This window comes from Rhinoderma darwinii, chromosome 4, assembly GCF_050947455.1.
Source record: "Rhinoderma darwinii isolate aRhiDar2 chromosome 4, aRhiDar2.hap1, whole genome shotgun sequence".
NCBI classification, from domain to species: domain Eukaryota; kingdom Metazoa; phylum Chordata; class Amphibia; order Anura; family Rhinodermatidae; genus Rhinoderma; species Rhinoderma darwinii.
The window spans coordinates 243605393-243629912 of NC_134690.1; the positions used below are offsets into that span (position 1 = coordinate 243605393).

Below are 24520 nucleotides of genomic sequence, written 5' to 3' on the forward strand. Positions count from 1 at the left end.
TCCCGGCCGGGTGCCGGTCGTTCATAAATCGGCCGGCACCCGGCTGCATTAGGAATAATAGACCCCTAATGGCACTATTCACACGACCGATTTTTTGACGGCCGGGAAAACCGGCCGTCAAAAAATAGGACATGCTCTATCTTCGCCCGGGTACCCGGCCGTCCGGCTCCAATAGAAGTCTATGGGGCCGGGTAATACACGGCCATCACCGGGATGTGTCCCGAGTGATGGCCGGGTTTTCCGGAGCTTGCGCTCTATCTCCTCCTCCTCACAGCGCAGAGTGCATGTGAGGAGGAGGAGGAGTTGATGCCATTCTGACGAATGGCATCGCTGTACACTGTGTGGCAGGGCCGGGGTGTACAGCAGGTGGAAGGGAGCGCTGCGCTGGCTCCCTTCCTCTGGCCCTGCGACACCTTCGATGGCGCCGCTAGCAGCTGCTGCTGCTGCTGCGGCTGCTACTACTGTAGCGACTGTATCTCCCCGCTCTGCTATGTGCTAGCCGCACTTTAGCTCCTTGAAGGAGATTCCGCTCCTGGACAGAGCGCTTGATGTCTCTGTCCATATCTGGGCAGTGACATCAGGGGAAACTCCTGAAGCGGAATCCCCGAACACATGGGGATTCCCCTTCAGGAGTTGCCGCTGATGTCACTGTCCAGATCTGCCCGGCCCGGCACGGATGCAAAACTTAATGCAAACCGGCCGGGCAAAATGGCCGATTTTACCGGCCGATACTCGGGCTCGGGAACGACCCGGTCGTGTGAATCCCGCCTAACCCAAAACCCTAGGTACTGATGGTTAGGAACTCAAATAAACTGGCAAACTAAATATATATATGGGAAAACAATTTTTTAATCTTATATACATATATGTAATATTATTAATATACCTTGGCTGTAAGTAAAGACTGGGTTCCTCAGAGTCAATGAGTGTTTGCAAGGATTCTATTTATACATATCCAGGTTATGGAGCAGTTATATTTATTGTCACTATCACTATCACTATCATTCCCATTATAGGACTCCTGGTAAGAGGTCCTTAATAAAGGACTTTTCTAGGTCTAGCGCTAGTTATGTTCTTCCAAGCATGCATGATTTAGGGGATGATAATGGAAAGGAGGGAGCCACCAGTGGGAGTCTGGGGTTAGGAGGGTGGTGTGAGGGGTGGAGTACGAGATACCCTCCCATGTAGCCACTATTCCAGCTCGTGTTGCGTTGTAGCTCATCACCCTGCTGAGAGCTGGCATGTGCCACCTTGCAGCGCTGATTCCTGGGAGGAGAGCGGTGCCTATGGGGTGTGAGCTGCAGACAGTCTGTGTGCCTGCATTGCACTAGAGAGGAGGAGAGAAGGAAGGAAGAACTGAGGGAGGAGGAGGTGGGATTGTGCGGGCTGCCAGATGCTGCCTTGTATTGTTGATCTGCTGCTGCTGCTGTGATCCCTGGATCTACTCGTGTAGGATTTACATGTAAAGCCATTATAATGTGGCAGATCCCCGAGCAGTGCTGCTGCCCAGTGGAAGCTCTCATACACAGAGACTGAGGCATCGTCTGCAGCACAAGCCTGGCACAGAGGGTGAGGTAGCCTGAGGTGGGTGATCCATTATTGCTGTATTATAAGATGTATACATGTAGTGACTGACTGTACACAGCTGCGTGTGCGGTTATTGGGCAGACATTGGCTGCTGTGTGTACATACAGAGCGGTTATTCTGTGGTGTAACCACGCCTTGCATGCTACTGGTGCGTTACCTCAGCACAGAGCACTACTGGTCCCAGCAGATTGGTGGGAGGGGTCTGGCAGGTGGGCGGGGCTTCCATGTGTGCAGCATGGATAGGCAGCAATCTGTGACTTCCAGCTGTTGCTAGAGGAGCAGTTTGCTAGCTGAACTCTCATAACATTACTGTCAACCATGGTTCTAGAAACATGACATTGTACCAGGCTGGCAATGTTATATAGAGGGAATCATTATGGGTATGGACTGAGTGGTCAGGTATAGGCCTGAGAGCTATGGCGCTCCACATACCCTACTTCTGCCCACTGCACATAAATGGAGCCAGTATTAAACTAGGTTACTTTTTGCTTTACTGCTGTTGATCATCTGCTCTTTGGCTGAGCATCTCATATTAAGTGACGTCACTGTGCCCAGAGTGGTGACATCACTAGTCCAAGTAGTCTCCTATAATAATACCTGAAATGGTGTAAATGCAATTATAGAAGCACCAACATGGCGATCGCTTATGTAGAAGCACCAACATGGCGATCGCTTATGTAGAAGCACCAACATGGCGATCGCTTATGTAGAAGCACCAACATGGCGATCGCTTATGTAGAAGCACCAACATGGCGATCGCTTAAATAGAAGCACCAACATGGCGATCGCTTAAATAGAAGCACCAACATGGCGATCGCTTATATAGAAGCACCAACATGGCGATCGCTTATATAGAAGCACCAACATGGCGATCGCTTATATAGAAGCACCATCATGGCGATCGCTTATATAGAAGCACCAACATGGCGATCGCTTATATAGAAGCACCAACATGGCGATCGCTTATATAGAAGCACCAACATGGCGATCGCTTATATAGAAGCACCAACATGGCGATCGCTTATGTAGAAGCACCAACATGGCGATCGCTTATGTAGAAGCACCAACATGGCGATCGCTTATGTAGAAGCACCAACATGGCGATAGCTTATGTAGAAGCACCAACATGGCGATCGCTTATATAGAAGCACCAACATGGCGATCGCTTAAATAGAAGCACCAACATGGCGATCGCTTATATAGAAGCACCAACATGGCGATCGCTTATATAGAAGCACCAACATGGCGATCGCTTATGTAGAAGCACCAACATGGCGATCGCTTATATAGAAGCACCAACATGGCGATCGCTTATGTAGAAGCACCAACATGGCGATCGCTTATGTAGAAGTACCAACATGGCGATCGCTTATGTAGAAGCACCAACATGGCGATCGCTTATATAGAAGCACCAACATGGCGATCGCTTATATAGAAGCACCAACATGGCGATCGCTTATATAGAAGCACCAACATGGCGATCGCTTATATAGAAGCACCAACATGGCGATCGCTTATATAGAAGCACCAACATGGCGATCGCTTATATAGAAGCACCAACATGGCGATCGCTTATATAGAAGCACCAACATGGCGATCGCTTATATAGAAGCACCAACATGGCGATCGCTTATATAGAAGCACCAACATGGCAATCGCTTATTGGCAATAACTGCGTCGCTGGGCCTTTATGCAACAAATTAAATAACAAGACTGTCTATTCTGATGTCTGTGGCTCAATATCTGTAACACAGTAAGAGTCCTTAGCCCACTTTTCTCTGCCAACTGTGCCCCTCAAACAATGGTGTAGAATGCCAGGATACATTAACAATGTTATAAAAAGTGGTTGCCCCTCCTATTGTTGACAGCAGACTGCCAGATGGTACCCACGCAGAACCAGTGTCTGAATGAGGGTGCATTACAAATACATAGACACAACATGTAATTAAATAGGGCTGGAATCAGGGATGTAACAGCATGAGGAGCAGAACTGCAGCTCTGTTCAGTATAGCACCTATAGTAGTCACGTGGTCTTGAACTCTGAATCATTTACCTTTCACTGGTACACAAGTACAGCGGCCATAAAAGTAAAGCTGCCCATAGACACGAGCTTCTTAGATCTATGGACAGAATATTATCCATAGGGTTTGGCTGACAATTACCTGAGGGCTGCCATCATGGGAAATATTCATCAGACAGGCTATATTTTATTATTGTTTTCTCAGGAGACGAGTGGCGTCTGGCAGCCTCTCATTCCGCTCCCTTATTGACATATTGTCGGAATTGGAGATAACAGATGAGGCTAACAGCTTTATTATGTAATCCAGATTTAGGATATATTCATGAGGTCTAGATAGGTTTTGATCTTTCTGCGTGGTATATTGCTTCTTACACACATACATATACCCTCTTGGCTGCATGATCCACTTAGCGCTCATCTAAACGGTATCAAGTTTTGCATCTGCTAAATAGATTTTTCTTAACGTAAAGCTACATTCACACGAGCGTGACCGGCTTGCCCGCGTAAAAAACGCACCGTATATTTCCCGCAGTTCATGTCTGCGTGCCATCAGTGTGCGTTGCGTATGGCATCAGTATGCTTTGCGTGTGGCATGTGATTTTCAAATTTTTTTTCTTAATTTCTCTGCATTTCTTTGTAACTGATGCGTGAAACACGGACAGCACACGGATGTCGACCGTGTGCTGTCGGTGGTTTTCACGCACTCATAGACTTCAATGGGCATCAGGATGCGCACAAACGCACCAATATAAGACTTGCAGTGAGTTTCATGCAACGGACACTCGCAGCGTGAAAACACACTCATGTCTGAATAGCCCCATTGAAATGAATGGGTCTGTGTGCTGTCTGTTATTTCAACGGACAACATACGGATGAGATTCACGCTCGTCTCAATGAGCCCTAAGTGCAGAGAACTTCCCACAAAACGTTTGCAAAATTGTCTGCTGGATTTGCTGACATATTTGTCACTTTTGCACTTGCCTCTCACCAATAGTGACAATCTTCAATTGCTAGGAAGCTGACTTAAAAACGGTAACGTATGTGGTGGTGCTGGACCCTATTCACTGCCTGAATTTTGACTAAATATATTTTATAGTTAGAACATGTCTAGTGCTCTCTTAGATTTAAAGTACTGAGGCCCTGTTCACATTTGCGTCAGGACATTCCGTTGTTCTACTCCATCAGAGGAGCAGAATATGGGAAGGCCAGACGCATCGGTTCCGTTGCAACACGGACACCATCCGCGGCTGACGAAACCCATTGACTTTAATGGGTTCCATTGACTTTCTGTCAGGATGTCCATAGTTTTACCGTTAGCTTGCTGTGCTATTGTTTCCAGTAAATTCTGCTGGATCTTAGACAGAGGCCCCTAACAGAGCCTTCAACCCAGATGTGAACAGCCCCTTATTTAAAAGTATAGAACTCCTTTGAAAGTTGTCCACCATAGGAGGACTATGACAAATACCATTTAAAGGGTGTTTATGCCCTCAAACATATGGCATATCCCTTCTGTCATGATGCAGGGACAAACTTTTGAATATTGTTATACATGTGACCTCGCTATCGCGAATAGCAACACATTACTTATTTTTTTAAATGTTATTAAAAGGCAAATTGAAATAACAAAACCTCCGTCTTGACATGTCTGGAACACGGTGACATTGAATTGTATTTTACACCTTTATTCCTTCACAATACTCTGTATAATTCATACAGTGGAGGAAATAAGTATTTGATCGCTTGCTGATTTTGTAAGTTTGCCCACTGTCAAAGACATGAACTGTCTAGAATTTTTAGGCTAGGTTAATTTTACCAGTGAGAGATAGATTATATTAAAAAAAAAAGAAGAAAATCACATAGTCAAAATTCTATATATTTATTTGCATTGTGCACAGAGAAATAAGTATTTGATCCCCTACCAACCATTAAGAGTTCAGCCTCCTCCAGACCAGTTACACGCTCCAAATCAACTTGGTGCCTGCATTAAAGACAGCTGTCTTACATGGTCACCTGTATAAAAGACTCCTGTCCACAGACTCAATTAATCAGTCTGACTCTAACCTCTACAACATGGGCAAGACCAAAGAGCTTTCTAAGGATGTCAGGGACAAGATCATAGACCTGCACAAGGCTGGAATGGGCTACAAAACCATAAGTAAGACGCTGGGTGAGAAGGAGACAGCTGTTGGTGCAATAGTAAGAAAATGGAAGACATACAAAATGACTGTCAATCGACATCGATCTGGGGCTCCATGCAAAATCTCACCTCGTGGGGTATCCTTGATCCTGAGGAAGGTGAGAGCTCAGCCGAAAACTACACGGGGGGAACTTGTTAATGATCTCAAGGCAGCTGGGACCACAGTCACCAAGAATACCATTGGTAACACATTACGCCGTAATTGATTCAAATCCTGCAGTGCCCGCAAGGTCCCCCTGTTCAAGAAGGCACATGTACAGGCCCGTCTGAAGTTTGCAAATGAACATCTGGATGATTCTGAGAGTGATTGGGAGAAGGAGCTGTGGTCAGATGAGACTAAAATTGAGCTCTTTGGCATTAACTCAACTCGCCATGTTTGGAGGAAGAGAAATGCTGCCTATGACCCAAAGAACACCGTCCCCACTGTCAAGCATGGAGGTGGAAACATTATGTTTTGGGGGTGTTTCTCTGCTAAGGGCACAGGACTACTTCACCACATCAATGGGAGAATGGATGGAGCCATGTACCATCAAATCCTGAGTGACAACCTCCTTCCCTCCACCAGGACATTAAAAATGGCTCGTGGCTGGGTCTTCCAGCACGACAATGACCCGAAACATACAGCCAAGGCAACAAAGGAGTGGCTCAAAAAGAAGCACATTAAGGTCATGGAGTGGCCTAGCCAGTCTCCAGACCTTAATCCCATCGAAAACTTATGGAAGGAGCTGAAGATCCGAGTTGCCAAGAGACAGCCTCGAAATCTTAATGATTTACAGATGATCTGCAAAGAGGAGTGGGCCAAAATTCCATCTAACATGTGTGCAAACCTCATCATCAACTACTAAAAACGTCTGACTGCTGCAGTAAGACAACACAAGCATATACAAGGGTTGAGATATGGGGGGGTGGAGGAACGAATCGCATTATACGCGGATGATATGCTGTTGTTCATGGCGGATACCGAGCGCACACTACCGTTAGTTATGGCCCTGATTAAGCGTTTTGGGAAATATTCGGGATTGCTCATTAATTGGTCGAAGTGGAGGAGGTGGAGATACCGGTGGTCACGGAGTTTAAATATCTGGGGGTCAGGGTCAGGGTGACGGCGAAAGCACAGGATTATATGTCCGTTAATGTAATGCCACTGTTAACAACGATAAAGGCCAAAGTAGAGGCTTGGAATAAGCTACCGTTATCGACTCTGGGTAGGACGAATTTGATTAAAATTATCCTTATGCCTCAAGTGCTGTACGTCTTACATAATTCCCCGGTATGGATCCCCAAATATTGGTTTAGGAGGTTGCATAACCTTTTCAGGGAAGAAGGGGGTGCCCAGGATTAAACTGGAGAAACTTCAATTGCCTAAGGAGGAGGGGGGCCTAGCTTTGCCTAATGCTTGGGTGTATTATTTAGCTGCCCAATGTCAGCATTTCTGGGGGTGGGAGCAGGAGGAGACCTGGGGGTCCAGTGCGCGCATCCTATCGCATCTGGGGGGGGGGAGAATCCGCTGGCAGGACTGGAAGCACACAGCTATAGAAAACTGGCGAGTACTCGACCCACCCTGCTTCTCATACATAAGGTGTGGTGGCAGTGTAAGAAATTGTTGGAGATAGGAGAGTGTACTAAATATACCCCACTCTGGAGGAATACATATCTGGGGGAAATGGGCAAATTGGAAGAGATGCAGGGATGGGAGCAGCGAGGTATAATATGATTGAGTCAGTTGTACGAGGGAGGCATACTCAAATCCTTTCAGCAGTTACGGGAGGAGTTCCAGTTGGATTCCCGCATGTTCTATCAGTACCTGCAGATTCGGCATGCTGTGCAGACACAAGCGGCCAGTGTAGACATGGCGATCCATGCCACCGGAGTGTTGGAACATATTGCTAAAGCAGTAACGTCAAAGGGATTAATTTCATTGGTTTATCGCAGGTTGCTGTCGGAACATCTGGGAGATCCTATGGCACTAGTCAAAGCTGCATGGGAAAGAGATGTGGGTCCTATTTCTACAGACCACTGGGAGGCGGTATTGGCGGCATCATGTACTTTGTCCATAAATGTAGCACAACGGAGATCACAGTTATTTCTGATACATAGGGTGTATAGGACCCCATGGGTTCTGAAACAAATGGGATTAAGGGCAGACGCTAGGTGTCCGGAAGAAAAGGCAGACATCCTTCATATGTTCTGGTCCTGCGGGAGATTGGGGGCCTTATGGACGGAAATGACAGAGTTAATGGGCCGAGTGTTTGAGGTACAGATTCCATTGGATCCAGTGGTAATGCTGCTGGGGTATGTCGGGGATTTGGAGGGGGATAGGATGACAGGGCTGGCAATTGCTAAAATACTATACCAAGTTAGGAAGGGAATAGCAAAGCACTGGCTGGATGGGGAGCCACCCTCGAAGCAAGAAATTATAGGGGCACTTAATTCTCAGGTTCTGATGGAATATAGGATATATTCCAAGAGGGGGTCCAAGACTAAATTTGAAAAACAATGGGCTAGGTGGATTGATCACTCTGGGTGTGCTTCCTCGGAACTTATGACGCTACGTGCGCTGGTCGCACTCTAAATGGTTCTGGGGTTCAAGGGAACACTAAGGCTGGGTTCACACGACCTATTTTCAGACGTAAACGAGGCGTATTATGCCTCGTTTTACGTCTGAAAATAGGGCTACAATACGTCGGCAAACATCTGCCCATTCATTTGAATGGGTTTGCCGACGTACTGTGCAGACGACCTGTCATTTACGCGTCGTCGTTTGACAGCTGTCAAACGACGACGCGTAAAAATACAGCCTCGTCAAAAGAAGTGCAGGGCACTTCTTTGGACGTTTTTGGAGCTGTTTTCTCATAGACTCCAATGAAAACAGCGCCAAAAACGGACGTAAAAAACGGCGCGAAAAATGCCGCGAAAAACGTCTGAAAATCAGGGGCTGTTTTCCCTTGAAAACAGCTCTGTATTTTCAGACGTTTTTGGTCACTACGTGTGCACATACCCTAAGGGCGCGGGGGGCACGGGAGCAGGGAGGGCCAGGTAACACATTCAGGAACAGAGCCACTGACGGTTGCATACATGCGGGGAGTTGGAGGAGGATGGGGGATGGAAATGGGAAGGAGAAAGAGATAGGATAAAGAAGATTGTAACGGGAAGGCCGGCTGGGGGATACAGGGGGAAGTTGGGGGGAAGGGATTGTTTTGTTGGAAATAAATGTTTGGGTCTTTGGAGAGATGCTTTCACAATGTATGAAAATGTATAATGACCTGTATTGATGTGAAGTTTGTTGAATAAACTTGAACTGATTAAAAAAAAAAAACATCTGACTGCTGTGCTTGCCAACAAGGGTTTTGCCACCAAGTATTAAGTCTTGTTTGCCAAAGGGATCAAATACTTATTTCTCTGTGCACAATGCAAATAAATATATATAATTTTGACAATGTGATTTTCTGTTTTTTTTAAAAAATATAATCTATCTCTCACTGGTAAAATCAACCTAGCCTAAAAATTCTAGACTGTTCATGTCTTTGACAGTGGGCAAACTTACAAAATCAGCAAGGGATCAAATACTTATTTCCTTCACTGTATGTAGCACTAGCACTATTCAATAGGATGTCATATACTTTATCAGTGGTCTTCAATCTGTGACTATCCAGCTGTTGAAAAACTACAACTCCCAGCCTGAGGCTGGAAGGGCATATTGAGAGTTGTAATTCTGCAACGACTGGAGAGCCACAAGTAGAAGTCCATCCTATGGGTCAGTTTACACGTTGCGGAAAATCCGCAGCATAAAACAGTAGCAGCAAAGTGGATGAGATAGAACATATCTCATCCACACGCTGCGTAAATACGGAGCGGAAAATGCCACAATCACATGTCCCCGTTCCCGAGCCGTCCCAGTTGTGCAAGGGTTCCGTCGTTTTGATGGAATCAATACCGTAGTCGACTACGCTAATCATTCTGTCAAAACGACGGAACCCTTGCACAACTGAGACAAACGTAAACCACTGGCACCGGATCCGTCACCATTGAAATTTATGTCAGTCAGGATCCCATTCTGACAGGAAGCTCTGACAGACGTCAGAACGGGACCCTGACGCAGATGTGAACGAAGCCTAAGGCTCTGTACACATCTGTATAGATTTTTTTACATTGTGGAAATCACAATTCAGTGCCGATATCAAGGACACCTGACGGATCCCAATGTGGAATCACCAGTTGAGGAATTCCCAAGGTGGAAGTTTATGGAATTGCTAGGTATACGATTCCCCAAAGGCTGCTGGAGGCTGTCAGAAATGAGCGTGCAAATACATCCACAACCCAAAATCCGTCACATCTCTGATCAACAGAATCTAAGGCTACTCTATGGTTTTTGCCAGAGCCCACCGCAAGGCAGGTTGGACTTTGCAGCATAGTTGGATAAGAGGTGCAAGGCAGGCAATACCAGAGCAGATGACAAGACAGCCCGAGGGTAAACAGACAGTCAAAATCACGAAGCTAGTGGATATCAGGGATTGCAGAGCTCACAACCACCCGGGAGCAGAAAGTCCAAATCAGTAAGCAAAGTGTAATCCAGAGACAAGCCGAGGTCCAGTTCCAAAAAGTGCAAATAGTCAAAAGGTACAGGGTATAGTCAGTAGCTTTATCAAACACATGGAAACCAGGAAAATCACAAGCAAAGAAAACAGAACCAACCCAGATTTAAATACTCCACCCTTCAATCTGATAGGAAGAAAGACAGGGAAGTGGAATAGGCTCAACAACTAAAACCGGAACCGCCCAGAAGCTAGACCAGTAGTCATGGTAATCTTAAAGAGAGAGACGTTTCCTAACAGACATGATTTTGATGCCACGGTCTTACAATATCTAAAGCTCTGACCAAATACTAAAGAATTCAGTTTTTGCACTAATTGGATAAACTTTTTGACCCCACAAAATCTTACTTACCGGCGTCTTGTGATGGTTCTAGTTGTTTCTTTCAAATCATTGAATGCCAGATGGTAGTATCATGATCTGTGAAGACTTCGGAAATATCCTCTCCCATTGACCCTGTTATAGAAGGCAGGTCTTATAGCAGTTGATGATCAGGTGTCAAGGAAGGAGTCCTGGACAAAACCCAAATCTCAGTCAACACCAAATTTTATGGGGTGGTTATATTTTTCAAACTGCCGTGATTATTTACCATTAGAGCATTGATGTGGCTTGTGATTAAGATACAGTTGTTGTCCCCAATGACATCACTGATCATCGGAACCTGGTGACAAGCAGCATTCAGGACCAGAGGAGAAAGCCATTTCAGCACAGAATTTCTTAGGTCAAGTAAGCAATTCAAATACTGCTTTTATGTTGTCATAAGATCTTTTTTATCATATGTTTCATACATCTTTGTACTGTGCTATGTGAAGAGGCCTCATCTTGGACTATATGACTTTTAGGCTACATTTCACACGAACGTAGCCCACCACAGACGTGAAAAACTGCAGTTTTCCACGTCCGAGGTGGACCCGTGTGGGACGCATTGTCACGGATCCCCCACAGACTACAGTCTATGGAGGGATGTGTGACACGCAGGAAAATAGGACATGTTCTATTTTTCAACGGACCGTTCACATGCTCCGTTGAAACAACGGTCGTGTGAACGGCCCCATTAAGAATACATAGGTCCATGTGACGGCCGTTGTTTTAACAGGCCGTCACACAGACGAGATTCACGTTCGTGTGAATGAGCCCTTAGGCTTAGAATCTAACCGTCAGCTTTCTGTTTCCCATACTTGGAAACCCTGCTATAAACTTAGTAGATTCAAGATAAGTAAGAAACTGATGTGTTTAATGATGTATAACAAAAGTCACTAAAACCCTAGTTGCCTTCATATATAAACAAATGTTTTGTCACTTGATAAACCCCATAATAGGACTTATCTCAGATTGGGAGGAGCGGTCATATAGGATCAGCCTTGAAAATCGATCATGGCTGATTTGTTTCATAGTGATAAAAGTTTTTCAGTTCTGCTAAAATTAAGGTATTGGTGAAAGTGACTCACTCCCTTCATTCTCAAGAGTGAAAGGGGATTTCCCCCTATAAAAAAAAGGATTAGATGAAATCTCGATTAGTGGAGATCCTGGCTGTGGACTGCAGGCCACACATTCCTAGTCACTCTTCATTGAAATGAATAGGAATTTGGGGAGTTTAAAAAAAACAAAAAACGCTCTTGGAGTCGTGGTGGTTCTAGTGGTTAGATCCACACTGATAGGTGTTTATTACACAATACACTTTTGTGGGGGAAAAAAAACCTCTTTAAAGAGTATAACAAGCCAAAGTGGTAGAAAAGATTTAGAAGAGAGAGTAGAGAGAAGAATCATAGGATATAGCCTTTGTGTGCTTTATTGAGTTATATGGCTGATGATTGGTCTCCCTGAGATATGATGCTCATCCTATGGCACCACCTGTACACATTAGATTGGTGGCTGATCCTGTTAAAAGCAATAAGGGCATGACCACACATGGCGGAATTCCTCCGCAACTGTCCGCATCAATGCCGCACCTAATCCGGGTTGCGGATTACGGCTGCGGATCTGCACAAAATGTGCAGAAAATTGATGCGGACTGGCCGCTGCGGACTGCAGGAAAAGTGCTTCCCTTCTCCCTATCAGTGCAGGATAGAGAGAAGGGACAGCACTTTCCCTAGTGAAAGTAAAAGAAATTCATACTTACCGCCCGTTGTCTTTATGACGCGTCCCTCCTTCGGCATCCAGCCCGACCTCCCTGGATGACGCGCCAGTCCATGTGACCGCTGCAGCCTGTGCTTGGCCTGTGATTGGCTGCAGCCGTCACTTACACTGAAACGTCATCCTGGGAGGCCGGACTGGAGACAGAAACAGGGAGTTCTCGGTAAGTACGAACTTCATTTTTTTTTACAGATACATGTATATTGGGATCGGTAGTCACTGTCCCGGGTGCAGAAACAGTTACTGCCGATCGCTTAACTCTTTCAGCACCCTGGACAGTGACTATTTACTGACGTCTCCTAGCAACGCTCCCGTCATTACGGGAGCCCCATTGACTTCCTCAGTCTGGCTGTAGACCTAGAAATACATAGGTCCAGCCAGAATGAAGAAATGTCAAGTAAAAAAAGCAAGACGCATCCGCAGCACACATGACATGTGCATGACAGCTGCGGACTTCATTGCGGAACTTTGAATCTCCATTGAAGTCAATGGAGAAATTCCGCCATGAGTCCGCCACTGCTCCGCAACAGACAGAGCATGCTGCGGACACCAAATTCCGCTCCGCAGCCTATGCTCCGCAGCGGAATTGTACGCATCGTGTAAACGAACACTGCTAAATTAAAGTGAAAGTCAATGTAGAAACGGCTCCGCTGCGGATTAACGCTGCGGAGTGTCCGCAGCGGAATTTAAGTGCAATTCCGCCATGTGTGAACCCGCCCTAAGAATGTAGTACTGAATGGTGTTTATTCCAATGAATGGGCAACCATGTAATATATTGCTGGGCCGGATCTGCCAGAGTGAGAGCTGCCTTCTATTTAGATCTGAGAGAGGGGAATTCCTTGATATGACAATAATATGTACAAGGGCTCTCTTTATGAAAGAACCCCTTCAAATTACAATATAAAGCAGAAAACGTTTTAATTGTTTTTTCGAGAAAGAAAAAAAAACTTGTAACCATTCAACAGTTCTATTAGTCATTTTTTGACAATTTAGACATGGATATACTCAATATACTCATTATATGGAAGCCAAACTACAGATCAAATCAACAGAGACCAAAGGTCAATTCATGGTTGAGTAATTTATTTTGCACTAGTCAGACTCAAACCACTCATACAATGTCACGGACAATTTTAATAGATTTTCATGTGTATTTTAAAAAGTCATTGTTTACCCAGGAAAACAAATAATTTAGGATATGTCCAATCAGAGCTAGTGTATTCTGTACTTCTGTTAGTTTGCATTTATATTAATAATAGATAAGGGTATTAGTGTTTTTCGCTTGTTCTGCAGCAGCAGGATATTTTTTTGCAAGTCCATAAGATAAGTTATATCTGTTCTGAGGAAATGAATATGCCAAGGATTACCAGGGCTTTCACGCAGCTTTCCCGGTCTTCTGCATGGCAAATCTGCCTAGGTCTGTACAATACATTCACTTGTTCCACTGGAATAACTGATTTAAGAGTCTGCTGGGTGGCAACACCAGTGGGAGCTGTAATGGTAAACAGTGATGGTCACAGAGAGGGAAGAAATCCAGCACGCAAGGAATTGGTTTAGATTTGCTTGTAAAATGTAAAGATAACATACTCTATAAGAGTGGAAATGTTCCTTGGAGCACAGTAGTCAAATTATACAAATATTATTCTTTAGGATTATAAATTCGCACTTCTTGTTCTTAAAGGGAACTTGTGACCAGGATTATCTCTCATTAGATTAGTGTATATGATGTTCTAATGCAGGGGTCCTCAACTGGCGGACCACGGTTCGGACCACGGATGCCAGTAGTACGGACCAGGGGCATTGCCAGGCGGATCTCCGGGCGATTGCCACATTCAATTGTATATGTGTCCTCAGGACACAGATACAATTGAATACTATGGCAGGGAAGGAAACTATGCGCTCCCTACTCTGCCATTCACTATGGTCTAGTCTCTGCACCTCGCAGGCCTAACATGGCTGAGGAGGCCTGCTGTGCAGCGCCATTCGTCGTGGGAACGGGGCTAGGTGAGTACATGCTTTTTTATTTGTTTGGGGGCACTATCTACAGGTGTGTGGCAATAGCTACAATGGTGTGTGTGTGTGTGTGTGTGTGTGTGTGTGTGTGTGTGTGTGTGTGTGATACTATCTACAAGTGGTGCTGTGTGGCACTATGTATAAGAGGTGCTTATGTGGCACTATCTACAAGGGGTGTGTGGGACTATCTACAGGAGGCACTGTGGCACTATCTACAAGAGGGCACTGTAGAACTTTCTACAAGGGGGCAATGTGGCACTATGTATAGGAGGGGTGTGGCTTGATCTATAGGGGGCACTGTGGCACTATCTACTTGGTGGTACTATCTACATGGTGGCACTGTGGCACTACCTACATGGAGACACTGGCACTATCTACAGGAGGAACTGTGGCACTATCTACAAGAGGGCACTGTAGAACTTTCTACAGGGGGGCACTGTTGGACTACCAGTGAGAGATAGATTATATAAAAAAAAAAAAAAAAAATCACATTGTCCAAATTATATATATTTATTTGCATTGTGCACAGAGAAGTAAGTATTTGATCCCTTTGGCAAACAAGACTTAATACTTGGTGGCAAAACCCTTGTTGGCAAGCACAGCAGTGAGACGTTTTTTTGGAGTTGATGAGGAGGTTTGCACACATGTTAGATGGAATTTTGGCCCACTCCTCTTTGCAGATCATCTGTAAATCATTAAGATTTCGAGGCTGTCGCTTGGCAACTTGGATCTTCAGCTCCCTCCATAAGTTTTCGATGGGATTAAGGTCTGGAGACTGGCTAGGCCACTCAATGACCTTAATGTGCTTCTTTTTGAGCCACTCCTTTGTTGCCTTGGCTGTATGTTTCGGGTCATTGTCGTGCTGGAAGACCCAGACACGAGCCATTTTTAATGTCCTGGTGGAGGGAAGGAGGTTGTCACTCAGGATTTGACGGCACATGGCCCCATCCATTTTTCCATTGATGCAGTGAAGTAGTCCTGTGCCCTTAGCAGAGAAACACCCCCAAAACATAATGTTTCCACCTCCATGCTTGACAGTGGGGACGGTGTTCTTTGGGTCATAGGCAGCATTTCTCTTCCTCCAAACACGGAGAGTTGAGTTAATGCCAAAGAGCTCAATTTTAGTCTCATCTGACCACAGCACCTTCTCCCAATCACTCTCAGAATCATCCAGATGTTCATTTGCAAACTTCAGACGGGCCTGTACATGTGCCTTCTTGAGCAGGGGGACCTTGCGGCACTGCAGGATTTTAATCCATTACGGCGTAATGTGTTACCAATGGTTTTCTTGGTGACTGTGGTCCCAGCTGCCTTGAGATCATTAACAAGTTCCCCCCGTGTAGATTTCGGCTGAGCACTCACCTTCCTCAGGATCAAGGATACCTCACGAGGTGAGATTTTGCATGGAGCCCCAGATCGATGTTTATTGACAGTCATTTTGTATGTCTTCCATTTTCTTACTATTGCACCAACAGTGGTCTCCTTCTCACCCAGCGTCTTACTTATGGTTTTGTAGCCCATTCCAGCCTTGTGCAGGTCTATGATCTTGTCCCTGACATCCTTAGAAAGCTCTTTGGTCTTGCCCATGTTGTAGAGGTTAGAGTCAGACTGATTAATTGAGTCTGTGGACAGGAGTCTTTTATACAGGTGACCATGTAAGACAGCTGTCTTTAATGCAGGCACCAAGTTGATTTGGAGCATGTAACTGGTCTCGAGGAGGCTGAACTCTTAATGGTTGGTAGGGGATCAAATACTTATTTCTCTGTGCACAATGCAAATAAATATATATAATTTTGACTATGTGATTTTCTTTTCTTTTTTTTATATAATCTATCTCTCACTGGTAAAATTAATCTAGCCTAAAAATTCTAGACTGCTCATGTCTTTGACAGTGGGCAAACTTACAAAATCAGCAAGGGATCAAATACTTATTTCCTTCACTGTACATGGTGGCACTACCTACATGGAGACACTGTGGCACTATCTACAGGGGGTGTGTGGCACTAACTACAGGGGGCACTGTGGCACTATCTGCAGGTGGGTGTGTGGCACTATCTACTGGGGGTGAGTGGCACTAACTACAGGGGTGTGGCACTATATACAGGTGGTGTATGGCACTTTCTACAAGGTGAAACTGTAGGGCACTATCTAAACGGGCCCTAGTGTGGCATTGTCTACAGCGGGTACTGTGTGGCAGCTATATACAAAATGCACTATGTGTGTCACTATCTACAGTGGGAACCGTGTGGTACTATCTATAAGGTGCATTGTGGCAGATAAGCCTCAAATTTCTGCCGCATATCCACGGGTCAGATTGGCCTATGGCAAATCCGACCCATATGAATAGTCTTACTGTTGGCTTTTTAGCTCGGACCTCAACCTGACGACAGACCCAGGTAAATGGACCTTCACTAAAAATAGTAGAGTACCCCTGCTCGATTGAAACTGAAGTAGATGGTATAATTGTAGACACTAAATTGCTTCCAAACTGCCAATCGAGGGGTCCGAACAAAAGTGCTCTCACATTCTGACTCCATAAGGGTAAGGCCACGTGGCGTTTATGTTGCGTTTTTATACCGCAGCATGTCATTTTTCAATAGAAGTCAATGGTGGTATTTGTGTTACGGACAGACTGCTGCTATTATATTACAATATGTTTTGTGCGGTTGACCGCATCTTCATAATGTCCGACCGCATGCAGTTACTGACCGCGCTGCCAAAGTTGTTGCTGAACGGCTTGCGTTTTTGCTAACAGTTCTGCAATGCCTTGTAATGAATAATATACAGGAAGCACCCAACAAACTTCAACACGGGTGAAAACTATGTCCATCAATTATTTCCTTTAAAAATGCAACAGAACTGCAGCATTACAGAGACAAAAATGCATGCAGTTGACCGCATGCGGTTTTCAAACGCAACAACACCGCTTCAACGACACACCGTGTGGCTTTACACTTACCGTTACAAAACAGGATGTGCCCTGTTTCTAAGGATAAGGCCACACGGTGCATCGTTGACGCGTTTTTAAAAATTTATTATATTCATATTTTATTATGTTCAACTGAATTGATGCACAAATCACGTTCATTTTTAGGCTTTATTCACACGAGCGTGTCCGTTTTGCGCGCGTAAAAAACGCAACACTTTGCGGGCATTGCAGTTCCGTGTGATATCCGTGTACAGTGTGCGTCTGCAAGTTTTGCGCACATGTCATCCGTATGTCACGCATTTTTTACGTCAGCAATAAAACCTGAAGGAGGCGTTTTTCTTATTCTCATCATTTCTTTAGCAACTGGTGTGTGAAAAACACAGACAGCACACGGATGACGTCAGTTTGCTGTCCATGATTTTCACGCACCCATTGACTTCAATGGGTAAGTGATGCTCAAAAAACGCACAAGAATAGGACATGCAGTGAGTTTCACACAGCGGACACACGCTGCGTGAAAAACACTGAATGGCCCCATTGAATTGCATAGGTCTGTGTGACGTCCGTTGTTTTAACGCGCGTAACACGGACGTGAAATACGCTCGTGTGAATAAGGCCCCAGGCATTTGATTAAGGCCCCATGCACACAAACTTATTTTTGCGGCCAGAATTCACCTGCAAATATGCAGGTGAATTGCGGCCCCATTCATTTTAATGGGCCCATGCACACGACCGTGGTTTCCACGGTCCGTGCATGGCCTAGGAGCCTGGACCGCAAAAAGAACGGGCATGCCTTATTACGGCCGTGTTTTGCGGCCCAGGCTCATAGAAATGAATGCACGCAGTCGTGTGCATGAGGCCTAACATGGCTGTATGACTTTAAGGGTATGTTCACATGCTTAACAAAAAACGTCTAAAAATACGGAGCTGTTTTCAGGGGAAAACAGCTCCTGATTTTCAGACGTTTTTTTGAGCAACTCACGTTTTTCGCAGCGTTTTCGCGCCGTGTTTTCAATAGAGTCTATGAAAAACGGCTCCAAAAACGTCCCCAGAAGTGTAATGCACTTCTTTTGACGAGCTGTCATTTTACGTGCCGTATTTTGACAGCGACGCGGAAAATTGCACCTCGTGGGAACAGAACATCGTAATTCCCATTGAAAGCAATGGGCAGATGTTTGTAGACGTAATGGAGCCGTATTTTCAGGCGTAATTCGAGGCGTAAAACACCCGAATTATGTCTGAAACTACTTGCGTGTGAACATACCCTAACAAACTGCTATTATTTAACTGTTTGTAATGTAGACTGCTATACAGACATGCGTGTAGAAAGAAATTCAGCACATTTATCCAGTCACGGTCGCCTTGATCTCAGCTCAGCCAATTTAAGCCTTGCTACAGTTATACTTCAGTGGAAAAATAAGAATCATGTCATTAAAACATTGGGGGCACCTGGTTGCCTATAACACTAAGGCCGGATTCCTACGAGCGTGTGCGTTTTGCACGCGCAAAAAATGTGGCGTTTTGCGCACGCAAAAGGCACTTAACAGCTGCGTGTGTCAGCCCCGTATGATGCGCGGCTGCGTGATTTTCGCGCAGCCGCCATCATTATGACACTCCGTTTGGATGTTTGTAAACAGAAAAGCACGTGGTGCTTTTCTGTTTACATTTATAGTTTTACAGCTGTTGCCCGAATCACGCTCGTCCCACGGAAGTGCTTCCGTGTGGTGCGCGTGATTTTCACGCACCCATTGACTTCAAAGGGTGCGTGATGCACGAAATACGCACAAAGAACGGACATGTTGTGAGTTTTTTGAAGCGGACTCACGCTGCATAAAAATCACGCAACTGTCTGCACGGCCCCATAGACTAATATAGGTCCGTGCGACGCGCGTGAAAATCCCGCGCGTTGCACGGACGTATATCCTGTTTGTCTGAATAAGCCCTTAGGGGGAGTTCACACTGAGTTTTTTTACAAGCTTTTTTAACGTGGAAACCGTATCGGAAAACGGCCGAAAATGACTCCCATTGATTTCAATGAGAGGCTGAAGCGTTTCTTTTCCCGCGAGCGGAAAAACGGTCTTGCGGGTAAAAGAAGGGACACGCCCTATCTTCGGGTGTTTACTAGACATCAATGGGAGGCAGAGAAAGCGTATTTCACTGCTTTTTTTGCCTGTGGCGCTCAATGGCCGCTGGCGAAAAACACCGCGAAAATCGGCTTGCAGGCAGAGCAAAATCTGCCTCAAAATTCCAAACAGAATTTTGGGGCAGATTTTCCACCTGCCTAGTGTGAACCTACCCTTACTATAGTGCAGCTGCAGGAAGACTTTTACTGTATATAGCTGAACATGTTGAGTTCCTCTTTCACGTAAGTTGTAGAGAAAGATCTCCAACTCCAGACGTTTTCTATGTAACTACTTTGCCTAATATCGCTTACTAGAAAAGAAAGGAAGGAAGCTCTGATTTTCTGGTATTATTTGTATTGAAAAATGCTGGCTTTCTGGAACAAAGGCTGTCACTATTGTATGCGGGCGGCAGTGTGGCTTCCCCTATTATAGGTGCACAGTGACTGTCACTGTTTTCATCAGGATATTTTTAAAATCTAATCCAAAGGCTGATGAAAATTTCCATGGAGAAATTGACATGCAGTGCAGATTTTTCAAACAACATCATGTCATGCAGAATCGTTGCATATTTGTTGTGGACCTTGAGTTCAAGGGAAGTGAAATGAAGTCTTGCAATTTTTGCTGCGGAAAAGCTGCGAATTTGCAGACAAATTGAAAAAAAATATATATACTCACTGACGTTCTCATACCGATGTATTCGTCCTACGCCGTCTCCCCCCACCTGGTGTCAGTGCCTCCCAGTTTGACGTTTCATTCCATGTGACCGCTGCAGTCAATAAAAGGAGAAAATGTCACCCCAGGGGGCTGCACTAACACCAGCCCTGCCCGTAGTAATGCATCACTATGGGAGACCAGGGGGACATAAGTATGGACTTTTTTACTCTCCTCTCATCCGGTGTGCACAGCGGCAATTTTACCTGAAAATCTGCACCAAACCAAACACTATTTCCCTGCAGTATCTGGGTCAGATTTGCTGCAGAGTTTTCTGCAGCAAATTCTACCCGTGCGCAGGGACCTTTGGGGTGAATTCAGACGAGGCATATTGTGTTGTAGAAATTTCTGCAACTGAAAATTAGTTCCATTCACCTGAATGGAACTTGCAAAAATCCATGCGCCCGCTGCAGAAACAACCCCATTCAGATGAAAGGAACTAATTTTCAGACGCAGAAATTTCTGCACAGAAATATGCCGCGTGTGAATCCATTTTATTCGAGACAGTGTTGCATTTTTGTGTGGAACTGTGACTTGTGACATCGTCTGTTATGGGATCACTCTGGTAATTTGTTATGGAAACATTGTGGCTTTCCCTGTTATGGGGACATATTACTGTCCCTCTTTGCCAACCCCAAAAGTTGTAAAGAATTCACGTGTTTAAGATGTAATGACAGTTTTTTATGCTCTTCTTATATCAGTATTAACTGTAGAAAAGTTGTATCGACAAAGGGAAACGTGTTTTCTGGAACCGGTAAACCATGACCTGCAACTGGGAAGTTTTCTTCCTTAACACAGTAACATCATGTTTTACATGTTATAATATAAACTTTTATTGCATTGGTGTTAAAAAGGTCTTCCACTTTGAAAATCCCTTTTTGAGAGAAAGGGTCCCCAACAACCCCTAGCGAATTACTATAATCTGTTGGGGGAAAGTGTTTAATTCCCCTGCAGTGCCACTGTAGGGCAAATGAAGCATTGCACAGTTCGCATTGAAATCTTTGTATGTACATGCGAGACGCTTTTGCAGATGCCTTCTTTTCTGGTTTGATGAGGGGGTCCTGAACAGGGACCTTCTGGATAGACTGACAATCTGATTGGCTTATTGTTCATTATTGACTTATCGTTCAATAACCTGAGAGCAAGACTGGGTATGTACAGGATTGCAGGCTGTGAATATAAACAAGAGTGTTCTCATTCATTGACCGCAAACATATACAGAAATCTTGAAGAATTTAAATACAAAGTATATTAGAAAGTGGTCTAACATGTCATTATACAGTGACAAAGCTTACATAAAACCAAACAGCCCCTTTAACCACTTGCCAACAGTTGTCATAACTGTACATCATGGTCGGCAAAGGGTTACCGCAATTTTCTGTGCACTTACAGCACACTGATGCAGTACCTGAGCCTGCGCGCTATCAGTAGCGGGTGTCAGCTGTATACTGCAGCTGACAGTCTGCTGTAACAGCCAGAATCGGAGCTAGCTCTGATCCTAGCCGATTAACCCCTTAGATGCCGCGATCAATAGCGAGTACTCCATCGACCACACCCATGTGCCGCGATTGTGGGGGCCAATGAGTTACTAAGGCAACCAGAGGCCTAATAATGGCCTACTGGTCTGCTATGTAGGACCTATTAGGCAAAACTGACAGTTATAATACATTGCACTACATAAGCAGTGCAGTGTATTACAATAGCGATCAGAAGTTCAGGCCTTCAAGTCCCCTAGTATTTTTTTTTTTTTTTAGAAAGATCCCAAAAACTTTTCAAGTAATAAAATTAAAAATCGCCTTTTTAAGACTTATATCATTGAAAAAACTGAAAAAAATTAAATAAACTATACATAACTGGTATTGCTGAGGCCATAACGACCTGAACTATAAAAATGTCAAGTTGCATGTACCGCAAAATAATCAAAATTAAAACTAAACTCGTCCTGCCAAAGCAAAAATAATTGAGCGCAGCATCTGAGCGGTTAATCGGCCGGATCGGAGACTAACTCCGGTCCTGGCCGCTACAGGAGGGTGTCAGGTGTAATATACAGCTGACACCCAGCAGTGATGGTGTGGGCTCCCCTTCTAAGCCCGCACTATCACCGCAATGTAACTGTACTGTGGTTTGCGGGAACCCCTTCCCGACAGCACCGTATATGTACGGCGGATGTCAGGAAGGGGTTAAGATAAACAAGCCATAATTAGAATAAAAATTAAGTCATAATAACATTTCTCACTCAGCAAAAAAGGAAGTATATATATCAGCTATTAAAAATGAGAAAGAGGAAATTGTGGTCGGAACAGAGCAGGTGGGATCGTTTTCTTCTCTTATTTTAAGAAGATTTACCTTTAAAAGGGATTCGGAGATTGGAGGAAAATCTCGCCTTCTTGATGAGATCGGGGCAACCATTGTTGTCAAAGGAAAAAATTGAGTGATTAGAGGCCCTAATTACTATGGAGGAGATAAGAGCGGCCTTGGTTGCGTCCCCGGAAGGAAAGGCTCCGGGTCTGGACTCATTCCCATTTGAGATATATAAAAAGTGTCGGGAGATAATGATACCAGAACAATTGGTAATTTATGAGAAATCATTAGAGGTTGGCCTATTACCTGAGTCAGTGAGAGAGGCTATGATATTTCTCATTTTAAAGGAGGTAAAGGATCCTTTGCTTATGCATTCTTATAGGCCAATCTCTTTAATAAATACAGATGCCAAGATCCTAGCCACAATATTAGCCTGTAGGTTAAAGAGGGTGCTAGGTGACCTAATCCTCAGGGACCAGGCAGGATTTATGATGGGTAGATCTACAGCACATAATCTATATAGATTATATCAGAATATTCAACTGGAGCCAGATAATCCAGGGGAGAGTGTGATAATATCATTGGATGCAGCCAAGGCCTTTGATTCAATTGAGTGGAAATTTATGTGGGATGTCCTGCGGTATTTGGGAATTGAACTTTTTTGAACTGGATAAAATTTTTATATAATGGGCCATTGACAAGAATACTCGTAAATGGTATGGTAACTGATCCATTTACGGAGGATAGAGGAACTAGACAGGGTTGTCCCCTGTCGCCATTGCATTTTAACTTGCTGGCGTCTCCTCCCCAGGAGACGCCACCGCTAACTTCCGCTCTTTTCTGCTGTGTCCCGTAGGGTGCACACACACGCTAGTGTCTGGCCTTAAAGGGCCAGCACGTACATGAAAATAATAATCAATTAACCCATGATCACCCTGGACTATAAAAAGGGCTCTGCCCTTTCACTCATTGCCTGAGCGTTGTTGTGTTTACCCGTGTTAGTCTTGCAAATGGTCCCTTAGTGTTATCCTGTTCCCAGTGTTCTCGTACCTGTTACCTGTATCCTGCATTTTGACTTTGTTGTCGATATTGTTTGCTGATTATTTCCTACTGTTTCTGGATACATATGACTCCATTGAGGTAGTCTTTAAAGTGTTCAATTAATTTGGAAGATTATCAGGCATTGGGATCAATTGGGGAAATCTGTCATTTTACCAATTGATGAAAAGGAACATATACCAGTGGGACAGTTGAAAAGGATAACAAAAAAATTACCACTTTAAGTACTTGGGGATAAATGTTTCAACAGATCCAAAAGAGTTTGGTAAATTAAATGTTGTACCACTCCTGAAATATGTGAGAGAAAAGGTTCAGGTATGGAAGAAACTTAATGTTAATATGTCTTAGGGTATGTGCACACACAAACTCAAAAACGTCTGAAAATACGGAGCTGTTTTCAAGGGAAAACAGCTCCTGATTTTCAGCCGTGTTTTAAGCAAAGTCACGATTTTCGGTGCATTTTTTACGGCCGTTTTTTATAGCTGTTTTTCTATAGAGTCAATGAAAAACGGCTCCAAAAACAGCTCAATAAGTGACATGCACTTCTTTTTCACAGCCGTTTTTTTACGGCCGAAAATAGCCCATGTGAACATACCCTTAATGGGATTGGCAGCGAGGCTTGCCCTGATCAAAATGATTCTACTACCCAAAATTTTATATGTCCTGGTGAATAGTCAAATTTGGTTGACAGAACGGATATATTAGGCCCTGTTCACAGTTTTTTGCAGGCGGAAAAATCTGCCGGCAGAACATTAAGGGCCGCGGGTAAAAAATGCAACGAAAACCCCTTTCTCTGCCTCCTGTTGATGTCAATGGGAGGTCAGAGATGGAAACACCCGAAGAAAGGGCATGTCACT

At 44.6% G+C, this 24520-nt stretch overlaps 1 protein-coding gene across 8 annotated transcripts in view; it reads left to right on the plus strand.

Moving 5' to 3' along the window:
• Positions 1-1202: 1202 nt before the first annotated feature.
• The window catches only part of NCOA7 (nuclear receptor coactivator 7), a 247757-nt gene continuing 224439 nt past the window's right edge, over positions 1203-24520 (plus strand). For 5 of the 8 annotated variants that reach the window (XM_075862323.1, XM_075862326.1, XM_075862325.1 and 2 more), the window contains exon 1: positions 1203-1584. The gene's annotated coding sequence lies outside the window, so the exon portion shown is untranslated. The remainder of the gene's footprint in view (positions 1585-24520) is intronic. The other 3 variants (XM_075862330.1, XM_075862329.1, XM_075862333.1) reach the window with 2 other exon arrangements.